General features: G+C 37.2%; 1 long non-coding RNA gene across 1 annotated transcript in view; it reads right to left on the bottom strand.

The window, feature by feature from the left end:
* LOC140513163 (uncharacterized) overlaps nucleotides 1–19356 on the bottom strand; it is a 77610-nt gene extending 58254 nt beyond the window's left edge. The window contains exon 1 of the long non-coding RNA XR_011970088.1: nucleotides 19312–19356. This is a non-coding gene — a long non-coding RNA (uncharacterized lncRNA). The remainder of the gene's footprint in view (nucleotides 1–19311) is intronic.
* Between the last annotated feature and the right edge of the window lie 3509 nt (nucleotides 19357–22865).

The following is a 22865-nucleotide window of genomic DNA, read 5'->3' as shown; positions in this document are numbered from 1 at the left end:
ATTAATCTGTTTATATGATCTTAGACCAGGTGTTCAATAGAGAGACAGAGAGAGAGACAGAGACAGAAACAAAGACAGAGAGACAAAAAGACAAAGATCTATAGATCTATATTTGTTAATTGATTACTACATGCAAGTACATGTGTTGGTTACAAAATAATGGATAAGACTGATTCTCAGGACCCTAAATGTCATGCTGAAAAAAATTCTAAATACATTGCTGTTTATGCACCCAAACTCATACATATACATAAAATGGCACAAAATAAAACATGAATAGAACCCATCAGTGTAGATTTAGAGCTGGTAGGGACTCTAGAGATCAGCTAGCCAAAACCTCTGATTTTATAGAAGAAGAAACTGAGGGCTAGAGGTATTAAGTGATTTGCTAAAAGTCAAACAGGAAGTGACTAATAAAGGCCAAGATTTCATGACAGATTAACAGATCATTGATACTCTGTTTTACCATGCCATTTCTCTGATCTAGATATGGGAGATTACTTGTTATTTTTCATGTGAAGTAATCAAGTCATCTTATAGAAATTACACTTGGATTTTAAAAGCTAAGTTTTATAAGATTGTTATGAAAATAAATGCATTTTGCATGGAAAATGGCAAAAGAACCAATTTTTTTCAATGCATTAATGAGTTTGGATTATTTTTCCCTATGTTTACTCCTTTTCTTCCTTTTTTTTAGGAAATATATTTTTTAAAAAAGAAAATGAATCTCTGAGGAGGATCAGGGAAGAGGAAAATATAGGCAATGAATGATTATTTCTGGGGATAGAGCCAAGATGGCAGAGTAGAGCAAACTCTCAGCTGAGGTCCCTCAATATTCTCAAAAGAACTTTAAAATAATACCTCAAATTGAATTCTGGAGTGTCAGAACCAATAAAGATTCAGAGTGAGATATTCTTCAGCTCTGAGACAGCTTACGAGGTTGAAAGGAGAGAACTGTGATACAAGGGTAAAGGCTGACCCAGAATCTATGTGGATAAAACACTGGCAATGGTATTAGGTGGTGGTAATTTAAGCAGCAGCAACTTCAGGAGCTTTGGAGCAAGGTGAGGGGACCTGGCAACTTTTCAGAAGATATTGCAGGGGACATCTGTGCAAGCTCTAGACACAGGACAAAATGCTATTTGGCAAATCCATTGCTTATACTTCTGGATCAGAGTTCAAGGGTGGAGAGGATCACTTTCAATCAAAAGGAAGCAGGAGACCCCAGGAGCAGAATCACTTTGGGTCACAAGGATTTAGGAACCTTGAATAAAATCTTTTTTGAGACCCTAAGGAATCAGGGACCAGGAGGAACAGTATCATTTGTAGGCCCAAGGGAGCAGAGGCCCTAAGAAGCTGTTCTGATTGCAAACCCAAGGCATCAGCGGCCATCTAGCTTTTCTCTACACCAGAATACAGAGCATGAGAAAAGTAATTAGATCAAATCTCAAAACCACACTACCTTGGAAGGACCAAGAATTTCTAAATGCCAAGAACTAGCCTTGAAAAAAAAAACCCAAAAAACAAACAGTGCCTGTTAACCTGAAGTTTTTAGTTGATAGTTGATCTTTCTACAACATGACAGAAATAGAACAAAACTTAAACATGCAATTCAAAATAAAGAAATATGATGAGCAAATGAAAGCCAACATGATCATAAAACCTACTGTTGAACAGGGAAAATAAAACAAAATTCAAAAGAAGACAATGAAGTCAAAACGGTTGTAAGCAAAACTTCAAACCAAATGGACATTGAAAGCAAGTTCCACAAAAATTCCTTGAAGAGATTTTAAAAAATCAAATATGAATATTAGAGAGCAAATAGATAAAGAAATGAGAGTATTTCTCCAGGAAAAGAAATGGGAGTATTTCTCCAGGAAAAGAAGGGAATTGTAATGAGAGAAATAGGAGATTGGTAAAAGAGGCACAAAAATATAGAATAAAATAGCAATTTAATAAACATAATTAGTCAAGTGGAAAAGGAGGTACAAAAATTCTCTAATGACAATAATTTCTTAAAAAGCAAAATTGGCCAAATGGAAAAAGGGAGGCACAAAAGCTCAATGAAAATAAAATAACTCCTTAAAAACTAGAATGGACAAGTAGAGGCTAATGAGTCCATGAAACACCATGAAGGAATATAGCAAAGTTTTTTTAAAAAAGAAAATATTAATATCTCATTGGGGAAAAAAAGCTGACCTCAAAAATATGTCAAGAAGAGATAATTTAGGGATTATTAGGCTCCCTGAAAGGCATGATAAAACAAAATTCCTGGACGTAATATTTCTAGAAATTATCAAGGAAAATTGCTCCCAAATCTGAAAACTATTATGTAAGATAAAAATTGAAAGAATCCACTTGAGATATGAACATAAACATTTTCAGGAATATTACATCAAAATTCCAGAGCTTTTACATTAAAGAGAGAATGCTGCACATGGCCAAAAAGGAAAAAAATATTATGGAGCCATAGCCAGAATCTCAAAATATTTAGCAGTTATGAAATTATTAGGAGTGTAGTATAGCTTGAAATATGATATGCTGGAAGGTAAAAGACCCAGAGTTACAACCATGAATAACCAACAAAGTAAAACTAAGTTTAATCTGTGAAGGGAGAACATAAGAGCTATTTTGACTCATTATGTGTTAATAAATTTAATAACCCAAGTGAATTGGATGGATATTTGCAAAAAAAAAATAGAAATTATCTACATATACCAAAGAGAAAATATAATACTTAAGTAAACCCTCTGAGAAAAAGAAATTTATCAAGCCATCAATGAACTTCCTAAGAAAGAATCCCCAGGGGCAGATGGATTCAGAAGTGAATGTTACCAAATGTTTAAAGAAAAATTCATCTCAATAATAAATAAAATATTTGAAAAAAGGTAAAAAATATTCCTAAAAAATGTTTTTATAATAAAAATATGGCTCTTACATGTTACAAAAGGAAATTTTAAGAATATTTTTAACCTTTTTTCAAATATTTTATTTTTTCTTAGGGAGTTCAGAGAAATCAAATTATAGGTCAATTTTGTTAATGAATATTGATACAAAAATCTTAAATAAATATTAGCCTGGGGATTTCAGCAATATATTACAGATGTCACAAATATAACTAGATAGGATTTGTACCAGGAATTCAAGGCTGATTCAATATTAAGAACACTGTAAGCGCAACTGACCGTATCAATAACAAAACCAACAGAAATCATATGATTACCTCAGTTGATGCAAAAATTTCTATGTAAAAATGTACCATCCATTCCTATTAAGAACATGACAGGTCACAGGAATGGGTTAAATTTCTCTTAAAGTTATAAGTGGTATTTACCTAAAACCATCAGCAAGCGTTCTCTGTAATGGATAAACTTAAAGCCTTCCCTGTAAGTTCAGGGTTGAAGCAATGATGCCCATTATCATCACAATTATTCAATATTGTAATAGAAATGATAGCTGCGGAAATAAATCAAGAAAAAAAATCAAAGAATAATAGGCAATAAGGAAACAAAACCACCACTTTTTGCAGATGCTATGAAGGCATACTTAGAGAACTTTTGAGAATCAACTGAAATAATTAACACATTTACCAAAATTTCAGGATATTAAATAAACCCACATAAATCATTGGCATTTTTGTATACTACCAACAAAGCCCAGCAGCAAGAGTCAGAAATAGAAATTTACCTGTCAGATTTATGGATAAGAAAACAGCAGACCACCAAAAACAGATAGAGAGGATAATGAAAAGTAAATTAGAGTGTTGATCATGTGTAATTTAATAGGCTTTTGGAAAAACAAAATTAATTCAGCCAAAATTAAAAGATAAACAGAAGCCTGGAAAAATATTTATATCAAGTTTCTCTGATAAAAATTGCATCTCAAATGTATTGGGAACTGAGGCAGATTTATAAAAATCTTATTTATAAAAATAAGAGCCATTCCTCTATCACTATCACTCTATCACTATCAGGTGATAAATGGTCAAAGATATAAAGAGGTAGTTTTCAGAAGAAAAAATAAAAGCTAGCCATAGTTTTATAAAAAAGCTGTAAATCACCATTGATTAGCAAAAGACAAATGAAAACAGCTCTGATGAACTGCTTTACCCCAGACTGACTAACATCACTGAAAAGGAAAATGACAAATTTTGGATGCAGTATGGAAAAATCCAGACACTAATGCACTGTTGGTGGAGTTGTGAACTAGCCACTCATTCTGGAAAACTGCACACAAAGGGATATAGATTTGCACATACTCTTTGAACCAGCAATACCACTACTAGGTTTTTATGCCAAAGAGATAAAAGGAAGTCAAAAAGCCCTTACTTATTCGAAAACTATTCATAGAAGCTCTTGTGGTAACAGAATTGGAAACAGAGTAGCTGTCTGTCAATTTGGGACTGGATGAACAAGCTGTGGTATATGATTGTAGAGGAATACTACTGTCCCGTAAGAAATAATGAACAGTCATATGCGTTGGAGTGGGGTGTAAAGGTGGTGGACCAGAAGGCCTACGAGGAGATCCTCAGCTGAGGCAGCAGGGGATGTTACACAGAGCTGCAGGGCCTTGGCCAACTGCTCCAGGAGCTGGAGCCACAGCTGCTGGAGAGTTGCAGGAAGGTGGCAGAGGCAGCCACCAGGTACTGCCTGCAGCTATGCCAGTCAAAGAGAAGTGGAATCTGTAGCCAGCAGCTAATGATGACAGTCATCTGAAAGTCTATTCGTTATCTGAAGGATTTATTGTGATCCACAATCCAAAGGAGAGGCTTTTTCCATTAAGTTGCTGACTAGCATGAATAAGATCATAGTATACATCACAGAATCAACTTTCCGTGGCACAAGACTTCCCAAAACTTTAGGGTTCTCCAGAAAAGGTTAAGTAAGGAGGAACAACTTTTAGAGGGCAATGTAGTTTTGACAGTAGAATGATAATGACTAGAAAAAGGTAATAGCTGTTTTGCATTATTTTGAAAAGAACAAGGATGTTATTCAGGATTGTAAGAATTCAATTTAAAATTATTTTTCCTATTTTTTTGCTCTAAATCTTGACAGAATTACAATGGTCAGAATACTTTGAAGTTTTAAGTCCTCTCCTGAGTAACAGCATGTAAGATCAAGATTGTGCAGTATACTAGTTGAGTTACTTTCAGTGAGAGGAGAATACTATTTGTTAAACTCTACTTATTAATTTAGATACAACTGCTTTTGTGATGTTGGGGAAACAGAATCTATTCCATAAAAGAAAAAAAAAAGATACACATGGGTCATTTATTTTGTCTTTCAATAAAGCATTAACTTTCATATAACTAAAAAAAAAAAAAATGAAATAATGAACAGATTTAGTTCAGAAAAGCCTGGAATTACATGAACTGATGAAAAGTGATGTGGGCAGAACCAGAAAAACATTGTTCACTGTAATAGCAATTTTTTAAAAATGATCACCTGTGAAAGACAGGTACTCTGATAAAAAAGATGATCCTAAGCATACCAAAGGATCCATGATGAAAAACATTCTCCTCCAGAAAGAAAACTGATAAATTCTAAATGTTGATTGAAGTATACTATAAAAACATTGTTGTTGGGGGTGTAAGCTCAGTTCCATGTGGACAGTCTCAGGCAGGTAAAGGTGAGGACTTCTAAACCTTAGAGTTCTCATGAGGCCCCCCAGGGAACAGCTGGGAATTGAGGTGTGAGACCCGGGCTATCTCGTGCATTTCCGCCTCTTCCCCATGGGAAACTTGCTGGGGAGAGCATCTCTGCCCTCGAGATTAATCCATGGTCTGAGCACACCTATTGTTGTCTATAGGCTGAGAGCACGCCCGGTATTCACGTGCAAACTATGCGGTGGGAGAGCTTAAGTAGGGTCAGGAAAGCCTGAAGGTGCTCTTTGTGCTGAAGGGCCCTTAGAGAGCAGAGGGTCCCTCCCCTTTCCCCTCTTCCCTCTCCCCTCTCCCCTCTCCCCTCTCCCACTTCCACTTCCATTCTCTTACTGTAAGATCTTTGCCTCCTTGGGAAGAGGATTCCTCTCTCCTGAGGAAGAATTCACCCTGCACATGTAACCAAGACCCTGAATAAAGCCTAACCCTTGTTTGACTCTGGAAAGTCTCTTCTCTCATACGTTTATCCGGTTTGGCCAGCCGAAGACCTGCGATAGGTAAGGTAAGACTCGGGTAGCCCATAGGCCTAAAGGCCTGACACATTGTTTTATTGTTGATGTATTATTTTGCAACATAAATAAAATGGGAATATGTTTGGGATAATTTCACATAATCATATTACTTGATTTATCAAGGAGGAAGTGTATAGGAGGGAGGGAGAGAATTTAGAACTCAAGATTTTAAAACAAATGTTAATTTTTACATAAAACTGGGATATATTTAACAATAAATCACACATGTGGCTGCATATATACAAACATACGATGTAAAAACAGATACAAATATTATTTTAAGAAGAAAATTAATATACTTGCTCCAGAACCAAAACACTGAACTAATTAATTTTCAGATAATTTGATATGTACTCTTTCACTCTTAGGCTGTATTTGTGTGATTTGGTAATTATAATGCAGTTTTTAAAAGACAACACCATTTTACTTTCTTTCTTTCTTTTTTTTTATTAAGAAACAGACATTAGCTCTAATGTGTTCCCTTGCCCTATAGGGGTCATTGCTGATACAAGCCAGGAGGTTGTTCTATTGCTAACTTAATGGTTTCAGAGTGAGCCAACTATGTGGTTCCTTGCTGTTTATTACTTCAATAAAAATGAATTTTATTGCTGTTGTTTTCACTTCACTATTATGTGTCCAGATAATGTTACTTGAAACACTTAAGTATTTAAATGCTGCTTTTTTCTGCAAAGTTTCATCTTTCTTCCATCCTGCCTATGTACAATCTAGTGATTCACTCTTTGCCTAACTAACAGAATTTTTCATATAAAATAGACTTGGCAGTATAGAAAGATGAATAAGCACATTTAATGCAGTGTTGTCTACTACTGACAATTCCAGGAAAAGATTTTAAACCCCCAAGTTTTCTTATACCATGAATTCCAGTAGACAGTGAAACACACATCAACAAAAACTATTAGTCATCATGACAAACATTGTGTTAGGTGATGGAGGTGCAAAGAAAGTAAAACAAATAGACAAAAGTCAAAATCCCTGTCTTCAAGGAGTTCATAGTCTAACTAAAGAGAGAAGAATATAACTGATATACAAAAAAGCTAAATACTACCAATGCAACTACATGAAAAATTCAAAGAAAAATGTGGATTGGTCCAAGACAAAAAAAAATAATTCTTGGAAAAGCTCAAAATGGATTTTTAGAATCAAGTAAGAAAATTAGAAGAAAATTGGAAGGAAAAATGAAAATGATACAAGACAATCATTTTTTAAAAAAGCAAAGTTTTATGAAAAAGGCAGAAAAATAATGAAGAAAATAACATTTCTTTAAAAAAAAAACCCCAGCAGATTCTCCCATTTATTTTAATTCTTCCATACACCATGATGTATTTAGTAAGGATGTATGTGTAGAACCCATAAAAGATAACTCAACACTGTGTTAGGAGGAGGGAAGAAGGAGAAGGGAACGGGAGAAAATCTAAGATTTATAGAAGTGATTGTAGAAAACTGGAAACAAAGAAATTAATTTAAAAAAACAGCAGATTGAGACAAATGGTAAAAGAGGTACAAAAAAAGAACAAAAATTCAATGGAGAAAAGAACCCATTAAAATGTAGATTTGGTCAAATAGAAAAATAAGTATATTGAATAAAATGATTTCTTAAAAATTAATGTTGTCAAATCAAAGCAAATCAATGGCAAATCAATGAAAATCAAGTAATGAAAATCAAAAAGAATGAAAAAGTACAAGGAAATGTGAAAAATAACTTACCTAGAATCAAGAAGTGATCATTTAAGAATTATCTCCAAAAGTGGCAACACAAAATATCTAAAGCATGGGACATTGTAAGAAAAGTCCAACTTAAAAAAAAAAAAAGTTAAAAGCTAATAAATCAGATAGAAAATGAATAAAGAATGAAGCAGTAACAGGACCTGATCATCAAAATCACTGTGGTGACAGGAAAAATCAAGAAACAAACTCAGAGGACAATTGTGTCAAAACAGCTATAAGCAAAGATGGAAGGAAATTATTAATTTGATACAATCCTATCAAAAATTATTGGAAGTGCTTTATTATTTAATTTTTAATTCAAATAAGGAAAATAGAAAAAAATTGGGAAAAAATGAGTGATGCAAGAAAGTAATGAAAATAAAGCCAACAGGTTGGTAAAAGAGGCATTAAAATACTTAAGAAAATAATATCTTAAAACCAAAATTGGCTTAATAGGGGAAAAAAGGAAGTGCAAAAATTCATGTAAAATTTTAAAAAATCCTTAATAAAGCAAAATTGATCAAATGAAAATTAGAATTGGGCAAATGAAAGTTAATGAAACCATGAGACAGCAAGAAAAATATGAAGCAAAATCAGAAGAATGATAGAAGAGAAAGAAATGTGAAATGTCTAACTGGAAAAGAAATGACCTAGAAAACAAATTGGGGAGAAATAAGTTGAGAATTATTGGATCATCTAAAACTCATAATCAAAAAATGGCTTAGACATCATATTTAAAGAAACACTGATTGCTTTAACGATTCCCACTTTGTAATATAATTTGAAATCTGGAACTGTTAGGCTCCATTCTTCACATTTTTTTCATTGACTCCCTTTATATTCTAGAACTTTTCTTCTTTGTGATGAATTTTGTTAACATTTTGTTTTCTAACTCTTTAAAATGATTTTTAGTAGGTTGATTGGTATGGCATTGAATGAGTAAATTACTTAGGTGGAACTGCCATTTTTTATTATACTGTCTCAGCCTACCCATGGAGATGAATTTGGAGCAATTGCTAGAAGTTATTTTCTCTAATTATATGCCAGAAAAAAAAGACCTGACAAAGTGAAATGGATGACTATTTACAAGAAATATAAAATGACTAGATTAATGCCAGAGGGAACAGAATATTTGAATAACCCTATCTTAGAAAAATAAGTAAAATAATGTATCAATGTACTTGGTAAGTAAAAATGTCCAGGACCAAATGGATTTAGAAGTGAATTTTCCCAAATACTTAAGGAACAGTCAATCCCAATACTATGTAAATCATTCTAAAATACATAAAATAAGTTAAGGAGTCTTACAGAATTCCTTTTATCACACAAATATGGAAGGGATATCTAAATCAGGAAGAGCAAAAACGGAGGAAGAAAATTGTAGACAAATTTTGCTAAAGAATATGATGACTTGGGGGGCGGAGCCAAGATGGCGGAGTAGAAAGACGCACATACACATAGCTCTGAACCCACAACCCATAGAATGGCTACAGGGAAGTAACTCACGGCGAATTCCGCACCCAGAGGCCACGGAACATTGGAGCGAGGGAGATTTCTGTTCCAGAGAGACCTGCAAACCTCTCGCGGGGGGGTCCTTCGCGCTGCGGACTGGGCACCGGGACTGGGAGCTGAGTGCAGCCCTGCCGCGACCGCAGCACCGAGAGGAAAAGATCCGAGCAGGCTTCACAGACAGGATCTCCAGCGGCCACGCGGGTCCCTCCACCCACAGAGGGATCTGCAAACCTCTCGCAAAAGGTCCGTCGCGCTGCAGACACAAAGCCCAGCCCAGACCTGCTGCGGCCACGGCTGCGGCACCGAGAGAAACAGATCCGAGCAGGCTTCAGGGACTGGATCTCCAGCGGCTGCACAAGTCCCTCCACCCACAGGTGACAGGGGTGGGTGAGAGAGTCTCTTTGGCGGGTCGAGAGGGGAGTGGGGTGCCCCCATAATTCAGGCCCCCCCCCGGGAGGTAGAAGCTGAGAGGCGGCTGCAGACAGGGGCTCCCCAAGCGGGCGGGAGCTTGAATCCATTGCGGAAGGTCTGTGCATAAACCCCCTGAGGGAACTGAGCCTGAGAGGTGGCCCCGCCCAGATCTCAGCACCAGATCATAATCTCATACTGAATAGCAGCCCTGCCCCCGCCAAAAGCCCTGAGGCTGGAAGCAGCATTTGAATCTCAGACCACAAACACGGGCTGGGAGGATCAGGAGGTGAGGTGGGTGTGAGGAAAATATTCAGAGGTCAAGTCACTGGCTGGGAAAATGCCCAGAAAAGGGAAAAGAAATAAGACTATAGAAGGCTACTTTCTTGGCGAACAGGCATTTCCTCCCTTCCTTTCTGATGAGGAAGAACAATGCTTACCATCAGGCAAAGACACAGAAATCAAGGCTTCTGTGTCCCAGCCCACCCAATGGGCTCAGGCCATGGAAGAGCTCAAAAAGAATTTTGAAAATCAAGTTAGAGATGTGGAGGAAAAGCTGGGAAGAGAAATGAGAGACATGAAGTCAAAGCATGAACAGCAGATCAGCTCCCTGCTAAGGGAGACCCAAAAAAATGTTGAAGAAATTAACACCTTAAAAACTAGCCTAACTCAATTGGCAAAAGAGGTTCAAAAAGCCAATGAGGAGAAGAATGCTTTCAAAAGCAGAATTAGCCAAATGGAAAAGGAGATTCAAAAGCTCACTGAAGAAAATAGTTCTTTCAAAATTAGAATGGCACAGATGGAGGCTAATGACTTTATGCAAAACCAAGAAATCACAGAACAAAGAGAGAAGAATGGAAAAATGGAAGATAATGTGAAATATCTCATTGGAAAAACAACAGACCTGGAAAATAGATCCAGGAGAGACAATTTAAAAATTATGGGACTACCTGAAAGCCATGATCAAAAGAAGAGCCTAGACATCATCTTTCATGAAATTATCAAGGAAAACTGCCCTGAGATTCTAGAACCAGAGGGCAAAATAAATATTCAAGGAATCCACAGAACACCGCCTGAAAGAGATCCAAAAAGAGAAACTCCTAGGAACATTGTGGCCAAATTCCAGAGTTCCCAGGTCAAGGAGAAAATACTGCAGGCAGCTAGAAAGAAACAATTCAAGTATTGTGGAAATACAATCAGGATAACACAAGATCTAGCAGCCTCTACATTAAGGGATCGAAGGGCATGGAACAGTATATTCCAGAAGTCAAAGGAACTAGGACTAAAACCAAGAATCACCTACCCAGCAAAACTGACTATAATACTTCAGGGGAAAAAATGGTCTTTCAATGAAATAGAGGATTTTCAAGTATTCTTGATGAAAAGACCAGAGCTGAAAAGAAAATTTGACTTTCAAACACAAGAATGAAGAGAACCATGAAAAGGTGAACAGCAAAGTGAAGTCATAAGGGACTTACTAAAGCTGAACTGTTTACATTCCTACATGGAAAGACAATATTTGTAACTCTTGAAACATTTCAGTATCTGGGTACTGGGTGGGATTACACATGCACACACGCTCACATACATAGAGACAGAGTGCACAGAGTGAATTGAATAGGTTGGGATCATATCTTTAAAACAAAATGAAATCAAGCAGTGAGAGAGAAAAATATTGGGAAGAGAAAGGGAGAAACTGAATGGGGCAAATTATCTCTCATAAAAGAGGCAATCAAAAGACTCATTAGTGGAGGGATAAAGAGGGGAGGTGAGAGAAAAACATGAAGTCTACTCTCATCACATTCCACTAAAGAAAAGAATAAAGTGCACACTCATTTTGGTAGGAAAACCTATCTCACAATACAGGAAAGTGGGGGATAAGGGGACAAGCAGGGTGGGGGGGATGATAGAAGGCAGGGCATGAGGAGGAGAGTGCAATTCGAGGTCGACACTCATGGGGAGGGATAGGATCAAAAGAGAATAGAAGTAATGGGGGACAGGATAGGATGGAGGGAAATATAGTTAGTCCTATACAACACAACTATTATGGAAGTCATTTGCAAAACTACACAGATATGGCCTATATTGAATTGCTTTCCTTCCAAAGGGAAGGGGTGGGGAGGGAGGGAGGAAGAGAAGTTGGAACTCAAAGTGTTAGGATCAACTGTCGAGTAATGTTCTTGCCACTAGGAAATAAGAAAAACAGGTAAAGGGGTATAGAAAGCTATCTGCCCCTACAGGACAAAAGAGAAGATGGAGACAAGGGCAGAGAGGGATGATAGAAGAGAGAGCAGATTGGTCATAGGGGCAATTAGAATGCTTGGTGTTTGCGGGGGGAGGGGATAAAAGGGGAGAAAATTTGTAACCCAAAATTTTGTGAAAATGAATGTTAAAAGTTAAATAAATAAATTTAATAAAAAAAAAAAAGAATATGATGACTTTTTTAATTAAAATACAAGCAATATATCACAAAGATTCTGGACCATGACCAGGTGGGATTTATGTAAGGAATGCAAGGCTGTTCAATATCAGGAAACTATCATCGACCATATAATTAATGGAAACTAAGAAAATCAGATGATTTTCGTTGAATGGCCAACCCAAACTACTGTGGCTCATTGCTGAGTTTTCCATGCTTTAGAGTGAGTGTAAATAGCAATTATTTTCAGTTCTAGCCAAAAACTTTGAGTGCCTTCCCCTCAAGGTGGATATCTTTGTGATGTTAAATTGAACCATCTTTACTTTGAACTTTTACCTAGGCCATACTCTTTGAATGGGCATGACTTCTGGCAAAATGGGACCTGGCAAAGACCTTAATTTAAAATGTCCAAGGTCCTCTATTGAATCCTAGGCCATTCCTACTCTACTTGACCTTTATCCTGCCACTAGACTTTGATGACTTTGGAGAGGACAGTGAGGCCAGTAACTTTTGGAAACTCTGCCTCACTCACATCTAATTCACATGGAAGTCAAGGCATTACTCTCATAATGTCACTGGTTGTCTTGGAGAATGAAGGATAAACAAAACAACAGGATCTATACAGTTCTGTACTCCTAGAAAGTGTGTTCAGCCATCTAATCCATACCCATTGTCTCTTGTGTTCCTGAACTTACTTGTTTGCAGTGTTAGGTTTACATGGAAGTTTGAATTTCAGAACACTAGAACTTGAATCAGTCAAATATTCATTTAGTCTGAACCTACTTCCTCTACAATATCTCAGTACTGAGTATTAGGGATATTGTGGTTAGAGACTAGCACACACTAATCACTGATGCTCTCCTGAGCTTTTGCATGATATTCCTGTGGGTTTGCAAACACTCTGGAATTTTCCTGGGGAAACCCTCTTCTTTTGATGCCTCTAGAAAAGGAATATTGCAACTCTTTTCTGGTGTCCCTCAAAGGCTATGGAGTATTATTAGATACCACTAGTATCAGCTTTATAGGTACCCCCCACCCTTCTCTATTGCATGTGGGCTGCTGAATGACTTTTTGTGAAGTGTTGACGTAAATTAGTCATTTTTCATTAGATTTATTAATCATTATTTGATATTATGAGGATTTTAGATTTTTGCTAAAGTAGATATAGGGTAACCAGGGAACTTACCATGATTTGAGATGTTATCTTAGCCTCAAATCCCATTCATTTCAAATATTCTTGCCTAATGGTGACCCTATTACCATCCAAATTGAAACCAAAAGTGTTTTGAAAATGGCTAGCATTGATGTTTAATTATATTATGTAAAAAATTATACTATGTAAAAATATTAGAATTATTTTATTATTTACCATATCTATTATCTATTTATCTTAGAATGTCTGGTCTAATGGGTTGAATGGTGCCATTAAAATGACTATTCCCAGATTTTTTGAGGTTGGCATAACACAAGTGATTGAGTTGAGTTGATCAATCACCAAATATATAAATTGTTTAGAAAGTAAAATAAGCTATTTTAAATTTCAAAAATACTATTTGAGAAAATGAAATGTATGTTGAAAACAGATATATTCAGTGAAAATCTATTCATTTTGAGTAGTATACCTAATTCACACAATTCTTTCTTGGGAAACAAATACACAAAACTGAAAGATTCTCATATTGAGAATGACTATCTGTGCAAGTATCTGACAGAATTTCAATCTGATTCAGTTAAACTGAGTTTTCAACTTAGAAGATAAAACTTTTACATCTATCAGTAATTTAGATTGTGTGAACAAAGAAGTTGTGTTTTTCACTGCATGGGCATTCAGGATATTTTCCACACTCAAATTTCAGGTCAACTGGAACAAAGAACCATTTAGGACAGAAGACTTAGTACCTGCAGGTATTTTGTGTGTAATACAGTACTGGACTTGTAATTTAGGAAAACCCATTTTTGTGAATTCAAATCTAGCCTCAGACACTTCCTACTCTGGACAAGTCACTTTACCCAGTTTGCCTCAGTTCCTCATCTGTAAAATGAGTTGGACAAGAAAATGGCAAACCCTTCCAATATCTTTAGCTTAAAAACTCCAAATGGAGGCAAGGAGAGTCTGACAAGATTGAAATGACTGAACAGCAACAAAAGCTAGTAAACACATATTTTAGAATACCTTGTAGTGAAGGATATGGGTCTCATGAGAACCACTTAACTACTTGAGTTAAAAAAAATTCAAATGGGTAGAATGTATATATTTAGAAATCACAGATTAAAAAATGCCATACATATAAACTGAAAGTTCATAATTAAAAAAAGTCATAATCTCAGTACAGAATGAGAGTTAGTACCAGATTTCCAACAGAATTATCCAAAAAGATAGATTCTTTAGACCGAAGAAACGTAATGCTTGTTATTTATCATACAGAAAGATTCAAGTAAGGATTGATGTTAGAAACATGAGTGTGGTAATCACAGCAAAAAATGAAGTCTAAGAAAATTCAGTGACAAATGTAAATCAATACACATTTAAAAAAAGGTACTCAAGGACAATGAGTTGAGAGTCATATGCCACACAAGGTACTGTGTGAACAAAAAATTTTTAAAAAGTTTAAACACTGGATGAGTTAACTAATGTAATACATTAATTTAAATAATATTGGTTATAAGAACTTGGTGGAATGTTTTAAACAGTTATTCAAAATTTGAATGGATAACTTCAATTCCAGCCTGAAACTTACACTGTGTCACATGACATTTTAAAATAACATATTAACATTGCAAGAGAGAAAAAAAAAAACATGTGGAATATAGTGAGTTGTTGAATCCAAGAAGATCTGGGTTTTATGATTCTCAGCAAGTCACTTTACCTTTGAATGCTCTAATTCCCTGAGACTTTAAATTGCCCATAAGGTACTGATCTACAATGATAAAAGGAGTTTTCTCAGCAAGCTCACTATATCAGAAAAAATTAAAATTCTAGTCCCTATACAATATCAAAAACTGTAACTGTCTATAAAAGATATGGCTAAGCAGAATTCCATTTTATCTCGTTTGCTAGAATCATAATAAAAATCAGAAAATTGGCAGTATATATTAAATGATCTATTCTTTTCCTTTTGCATTGATTATTGATTCTGTATTTCATTCAACAAATATTTGTTGGATTCTTGCAATCTGCTGTGCATTCTGTCAGATGTTGTGGATGTACAAAGATAAGCAAGAAGTATTCTCTTCCCTCAAGGAGCTTCTTGCCTAGTAGAGAAGATTATTCATATAAACACATGATACAAGTTGTTAGTTTCTATTGGAGCATATAACTAGATCTGAAAGTCTTAGAGTCTTCTAGTTCAGTGCCTTCATTTTTCAGATGAAGAAATAGAGGCACAAAAGAGTAAAGTAGGTAACCTAAGGTAATATAAAGCAGAGCTAGGATATGACTTTAGGTCCTCTCACTCCAAATTCTTGGTAGTTAAGAGAAGGGATAGAACATTTGCACCTTGGATACTCAAGAAATGATGCATGGAGGGGGTACTCTTTGATTTGGATCTTGAGGAATGAGTAGAATTTTAAAAAGACCTGAAAAAAAAGTCATGCGGAATTTTAATTGAGGTAAATACAAAAAAAAAAAAAAAATGACTAGAGGTCTGCTAAACTTGAGTTACAATAGGGAAGAATCCAGAGCTGGAAATGTGGTTTGCAATAGTTGTAGAGATAAGTCCAGGCCGGAAACACAAATTTGGCAATGGCATGAATTAAAGTGATAGTATAAGTCAGAGGTTCCCAAACTGATCTGACCTACTGCCCCCTTTAAAAAAATACTCAGTGCCCTCCACTCCAGAAATCTACTTTCTTTATCCCTTTAACAAGTTTTTAAAAAATCTGTATCATTTATTTTTTTAAATGATGCATCTTAAATTTAATAATTTATTATAAATTTGTGGGTTTTTCTTCTTTCATTGAAATTTTGATGACACGATATTGCATCATGTAACCATATAGTATCATACTGTAAACAAGTCATTGCACATAGGCATTCCTGCTGAAGTGTGTTGGACTTCCCAATACTGCATGACATGCTCACCTGCCAACATTTTCTCTGTAACATCTGTGAGAGGACTTGAGCACTGATTATTTGCAAGTTGGATTTTGTGTTTATTTGGAAAATAAAGTAATCATTATTACTTTAACTCTGTTATAGAACAGATGGAAGATGTATGGACACTTTTTCAAAATTTTCTCATCTCTTCTTTCCTTATGCTTCCACCCCCTCTCTTATTTTTATTCAATGACCCCACCCTCCCATTGCACCCAAGGCTACCACCACCCTCCTTGGATCACTCTAGCACACAGACACACTTGGAGGCGGGGCAATAGCACCCACTTTGGGAAACTCTGTACGGAATTACACCTTCCATTTTGGGCAGTAAATTTTTTTTTTAAATATTTTGCAACAATGAAGTATTAACTCTCTATTATTACTCAAAAAATATTTTTGATTGACATACACTGATTAAAATAGAAAGATAAAGAAAGGATAACTAAAGAAGGATAACTCTAATTGTAAGAAACATTCAACTGAGAGATGGTAAATTTTTTAAATGCTTGGACAAATAAATGTTATAAAGAGAAATGAAGGACACATTCTGGTAAGGTTCATTTATTTAATGAGTTGACACTCAAAATGAACAGATGACAGGATACCAGAAAGTTTGTGGGTGAAAATTAATGTTAAAATTTTGTAAATACTTTTGCAGAAAATACATAGTTCAGGAACAAGGTGTACAGAGTTCATTATTTAGAGTTATTGAAATTTTCAACATTAAGTCAGGTATCTGTCAATTGTCCCAATTACTTAGCAGATAGTCTGGTCTTCTAAGCACAAGACATTTGTTTCTCAATCATTACTGTGATTGACAAGCAACTCTTGGCACCTCATTCCAAGCTGACAGAAACAATTCAATTCTCCTCCTCCAAAGGAAAAGACATGGCAATATTACAACATGCTTATTAAAGGCATGTTTTGCTCACACTGAATTTAAAGGACCTTCTCCTACTCTTATAGTTTGACAGAGATTTTTTTGTTTTAAACCATGTGTGGTTTCTTTAGCACAGATCTCTTCTATGGAACCAACTCTCCAGCAATGCAAGTGTACATCTACTCTACATCTCAGTGTTGTTGAGAACTACCTGAGAGGTTAGATTTCCCTGGGGGATTCACACAGGCAGTGTGTGAGACTTTAATCAATTAGACCATGAGGCCACTCACTGTCCTCTACTCTGCTTTCCTTTTTTTCTGTATATTTTTAACCTAAAACTCTTACTTTCAGTGAAAAATTTGGTATGATGAATAAATTTCCTTGGCAAGGTTAACCCAATATGACCAGTCAACCTACACCTTCCTGGGTCACCTAAAATCCTTCGGTGTATTAGCGGACCTTGGGATTTGCAGGCCTGCAATATGACAAGTAGGCTATGTCTCTTTAAAAAGGTTTAGTTCTTCTATATTTTGTTTTTCCAAACTGTCAACCTGAAATAAGTCAACCTGACTTATCTGTACACAATCACGCCCCCTCCCTCCCCCAGTATTTTCAGTGTCTATAGTCAAAGTTAATGAAGTTACTGATTTTGCACCAGTGAACAGGCAGCAAAGTATAGATGCACATCACTAATTCAAGCTGTGGGAAAAAAATCTAAATCTAAAGAAAAGATGAATCTCCCAGCTAAAAGTCTTTATTAACTAGAAGACAGCATGATTGACATAGAGCTGCTATACAGTGCAAAAATGTAGAAACCTCATCTATGCCAATGCTTTTTGTGTGAAGATGTCTTAGTCCCCGATGACACAAATTATGCCTTAAGATGGCATAGGGCCAGTTCATCTTTGTCTCAAAGATGACAACTTATTATGGGTATGCTAGAAGAAATAGTAACATAGAAATTGAAAGAATACTCCAGAACATAAACATTCTTTTTGGCTCCCATAGTCTAAGTGATTGATGATAGGAATCTCCTGTGTGCCATTCCTTACTTGCATTATAAGCTTTTCTCTCAAATGGGAGTCCATGAAACAATGAACAGAACAGTCAGAATGTAGTTCATTCCCTACCTTGCCTGCTGGTGAGGCCTATAGCAAATAATGATATATCAAAGCATTATAATCACAGCTCTGAATCAACCTGATCTCATAATGGCTGAGTTACTTCCCGAATACATTGCTAGACCTCCTACAATACACAAAGGTCCAAAAGATCAATAAATAGAGTTTTATTCCTGAAGCAAAAGGAGTGAGAGTGAGGGGAATATTCTTCACACGGTACAAGACAAATGTAAAACTTCACATAAGTACTCCATACTCTAAGAAAACTACAGGGGGTATATCAGAGAAAAACCAGGAGCTTGTCTGAGCTCTCCCCAGTTTCCCTGGGAAACAACGTTAAATCGAGTCTCTAAACAGATTCTAGAGCAACAGAACCTACAATTTAAGATAACTTTTAAAGATTCCAGGAAAGGTCAGTATCATTTGGCAGAAGGGCAGCACAGCTCAGTGCAGCCCAGCATAGACAGCGTCTGGGCAAAACAGTGGGAGGCTCTTAGCTACAGCACAGATCAGCAACCAATTCCCTGCAGTTTTGGCTCAGTAGGCCAGTGGCACAGAAGGGCAGCTCTGAGGTCTTCAGGCTCAACACAGAAGGTAAGTTGCCAGACCCAGAACCCAGAGCATAACAGGTACAACCAGACAAGTCTCAGCACAATGAGCAATCCACCAGCACCAGAGGCCCCAGTGAATAAGATCAGTGGCTGCAGCACCAATGTCAAATTCACAGCACTCACAGCAGCCGTGAATATCACAGAACAATTAAGAATCATGAAATACCACAGACTCTTCACATGGAAGGCAGAATCAAAACAGTGATTCAGCCTCAAATCCATTGCAATAACAAAAATCTATACACAATAACAATGCAGAGGACAACAACCTCCCCAAGCCCTCCCCCTGCTAGGCTTCCCATAAACCGATCCATTACACTCATCACAAGCAGACTCTCTTAAACAAAATCACAATGATAATGACTCACCCTACCCAGGAACCTGCATCCTTCCTAGCTTGAACTGCTCTCAATACTAACTTCCTCTCAGCTCTGCTCTACCCATTCAGCAAACTCCTCCCACCACAGGCTCCATATGACTTAATGGCCCTATTGATGAATTGGAAAGATTTTCCAACTCAAATTACCATTGCACTCAGCCCCAAGATCTTTCATATTCATTACATAGTTTGGTGGGGCAACTGAGGTCAACAGGACTTTACAACAGCATAACAGGGATCATACAGAATGAGCACATAGGATGGGGTTTGAGCACAAGCACCCCATCATTCTCCCCTCAAACAAATGGGGCCCATAATCTTGGGGAAAGGGGCAAAAGTCTCTTCTTCTCTAAGTACTTCCTGCTGAGTTTGGAAACAGAGCTGTCCCTGCCCCAACAGGTCTCATTTGGGGGATCATTTCTTTAACTGGCATCCAGAGTTTGGTAGACTTCAGGTCCAGAGATGATACAGCACAGTCATGGATTGGGGTGATATTCAGTTTAAGTGATCAGGCATCCGCAGGTGGAGGGTATTAAGCCTGCAGAAAACAAATCTGACGGAAAGGTGAACAGACAAAAAGCCAAAAAGAAACAAGGAGACAATCACCAGAGGCAGAGTAGATATAGGTTCAGCCATGCTTCTGGAGACCATAGCCTCATTCACTATTGTTCACTGTTTCCCAATTTGCAGTCCCTGGGTCATCATTCTGGCTAGAGGTACACCTTCTTTAATCTGGGTTGGGGCTTGGCCAACACCTCCCCCCATTATCTCTGCAGGTGTGATGAACCTGGGTACAATGTTTCAGAATGATCTGCAGGGGCAGCTCCTACCTCCTTGCTCAGTCTAAAATCAAACCTCTTTCCTCGATACATTTTATACAGTTTATTAGTTGGAATGCCATCTATTCATCCAAAATCTAACCCTGCTCTCAACAGAGCAGCTAACAACTCTTTCATTGTCAATCCACTCTGACCCTAAATCCACTGGCTGTTCATTCTTCTCTCTCGAGAAAGCCTACCTTTTTCACTAATTCTCACCAATGATTCTCTGATCTTTTGGGTGAACCAACTCAAAACATCTGTGACCTCCTGCTGAGCAGAATTCTCAATTACCTTCCCAAACACTGTGGGCGCCCCCTTATTCCCCTGCTTCCTTCTTAGTACTGGCAGAACCTTAGCCTCCTCACTTATTTCATTCTTCTCCCACAGATCCTCAGGCCTATGTTTAGACCCAAATCAAGTCCAGGCTGGGCAAGGGCTACATTCAATTTCCTGTGTTAACTTTTCACATCCTGGTAGTCAAACCAACAAAAATTCATATTCTACCACTCAAAACTTTCCAGCTTCCTCTCCAAAAGGTCAGCCTCAACAAAAAGCCTCTCTTGAAAACCAGCCAACTCCCTTTCCATCTGAGCCTTTTCCTCCAGCAGCAAGTCTCCTCATTTACATACAATTCCATAGCCTATTAGCAAGGCCCAGCCATTCCTATACACCCCTGCCATTTCTTTCCCTGGTTTCATGTTATTCCCTGCAAACATCTTTCTAAGTCTCTGAGTTTTTCCCTTCTGTATCCTTGGTTCCCAGTTTTCACAAAGCCCTGGGTCTGTAGCTCATTTTCTTTCAAGGGAGGAATAGAAATCCTCCCAACCTGGGACATCCATTTCTTCCTCTGTCTCCTCTGCCTTTCTGTCTCCAAATAGAGGTCTGGTATTTCAGGATCCCATCCTCCTGCGTGGGATGGCTCAGGTCCCTACATAAATCAATTACTCAGAGGCCTCTCAAAGTGATGACAGAAAAGTGATTTATTCGATTCTCGATAAGCGGGGCTCACCTGTAGGAGTAGGAAAGCCGAAGAGAAAGAAAAGGGCAGTGATTTATATAGACCCTAACGCAAGTCCCTCCTCCCCCCACTGACCATTATCCTCATTAGCTGAGAATATGGTCTTACATTCTAGTCACGAAATCTAACCAATCCCTTTTGAAATGAAGACATCGAGGAATTATGTAAGTTTTGTCCAATCATTGAGACCCTAATACACTACACAGTTTTATATCCTTATATGGAACTATTCTATTCTAAAAATATTGTAACCTTGAGCCTTTAGGCCTTACCTCACCCCTGGGAGAAAAATTACAATCTGAGGAGTCTTCACTAAATCTATCCCACTCACTCCTAATCATCATTTGTAGTGCCTATGCAATATTCAGAGTGCCCATGGCAGCCATGAATATCACGGAACAATTCAGAGTCACAAAATACCACTGACACTCCACATGGAAGGCAGAACCAAATGATTTATTCAGACCCAAATCCATCACAGCAACAACAACCTGTACACAATAACAATGCAGAAGACCATCCCTAAGCCATTCCCCTGCTAGGCTTCCCACAAACAGGGTCCATTACACTCATCACAAGCAAGCTCCCTTAAACAAAATCAGAAACAATCACTAAATCACTCACCTTACTCAGGAGCCTGCATCCTTCCTAGCTCTGATGTCTTTCAAGACTAACTTCTAAGCTTTGCTCTAGCTCTTCCTCTTGTTGTTCCACCCATTCAGCAAACTCCTCCCACCACAGGCTCCAGGTGACTTAATGGGCCTATTAATGAATAGGAAAGATTTTCCAGTTCAAATTATGATTACAGTGACCCCTTCCAGTGCCCCAGAAAAGAAGCCTGGGACAGTGCCCTCTGTGACCCAGAAGCAGAGCTCAACTTTAAAAGTCAAGAAATAGGTAAAAAAATAAAAGGCAAGAAACAGAAAAAAGCCCTGACAATTGAAAGCTACTGTGGTGATAGGAAAGATGAAAATGAGAGCTCAGAAGAGAACAACAATGTCAAAATGCCTGGTTGAGCTCAAAAAGGATTTTAAAAATCACATAATATAGGTAGATAAAAAACTGGGAAAAGAAACAAGAGGTATGCAAGCTTGGAAAAGGAAGGACACAATTTGAATTAAGAAAGCAACCCCTTCGAAAGTATTATTGGTCAAGTGGAAAATGGGGTACAAAAGCTAACTGAAGATAATTCAGTGAGCTTTTGTACCCCGTTTTTTCTATTCTCTCTTTTCACCTTGTTCCTCCCCAAGAGTGTTTACTTCTAAATACTCTCTTCTCCCATTTGCTCCCCCTTGTTATCCCTCTCACCCCACTTGTCCCCTTCTCCCCTATTTTCCTGTAGTGTAGGATACATTTTCATACCAAATTTAGTGACCATGTTATTCCCTCCTTAAGACAATGTGATGAAAGTTAGCTTCACTTTTACCCTCTCACCTTCTCCCTTTTATCCTTCATTGAAGAAGCTTATCCTTGCCTCTTTTACGAGTGATAATTTGCCCCCTTTCATGTGTCCCTTTCTCCTCCCAATGTATTCCTCTCTCACGCATTAATTTCATTTTTTTAGATATCATCTCTTCTTATTCAACTCACCCTTCCCTCTCTGTCTACATATATATATGTGTGTGTGTGTGTGAGTGTGTGTATGTATGTATGCATATGTGTATAAACATGTGTGAGTGTGTGTGTGTATAATCCCTCCAACTG

This window comes from Notamacropus eugenii, chromosome 7 (genome assembly GCF_028372415.1).
Source record: "Notamacropus eugenii isolate mMacEug1 chromosome 7, mMacEug1.pri_v2, whole genome shotgun sequence".
In the NCBI taxonomy this organism is placed as follows: Eukaryota; Metazoa; Chordata; class Mammalia; order Diprotodontia; family Macropodidae; genus Notamacropus; species Notamacropus eugenii.
This window is presented reverse-complemented; position numbering and strand designations above follow the sequence as displayed.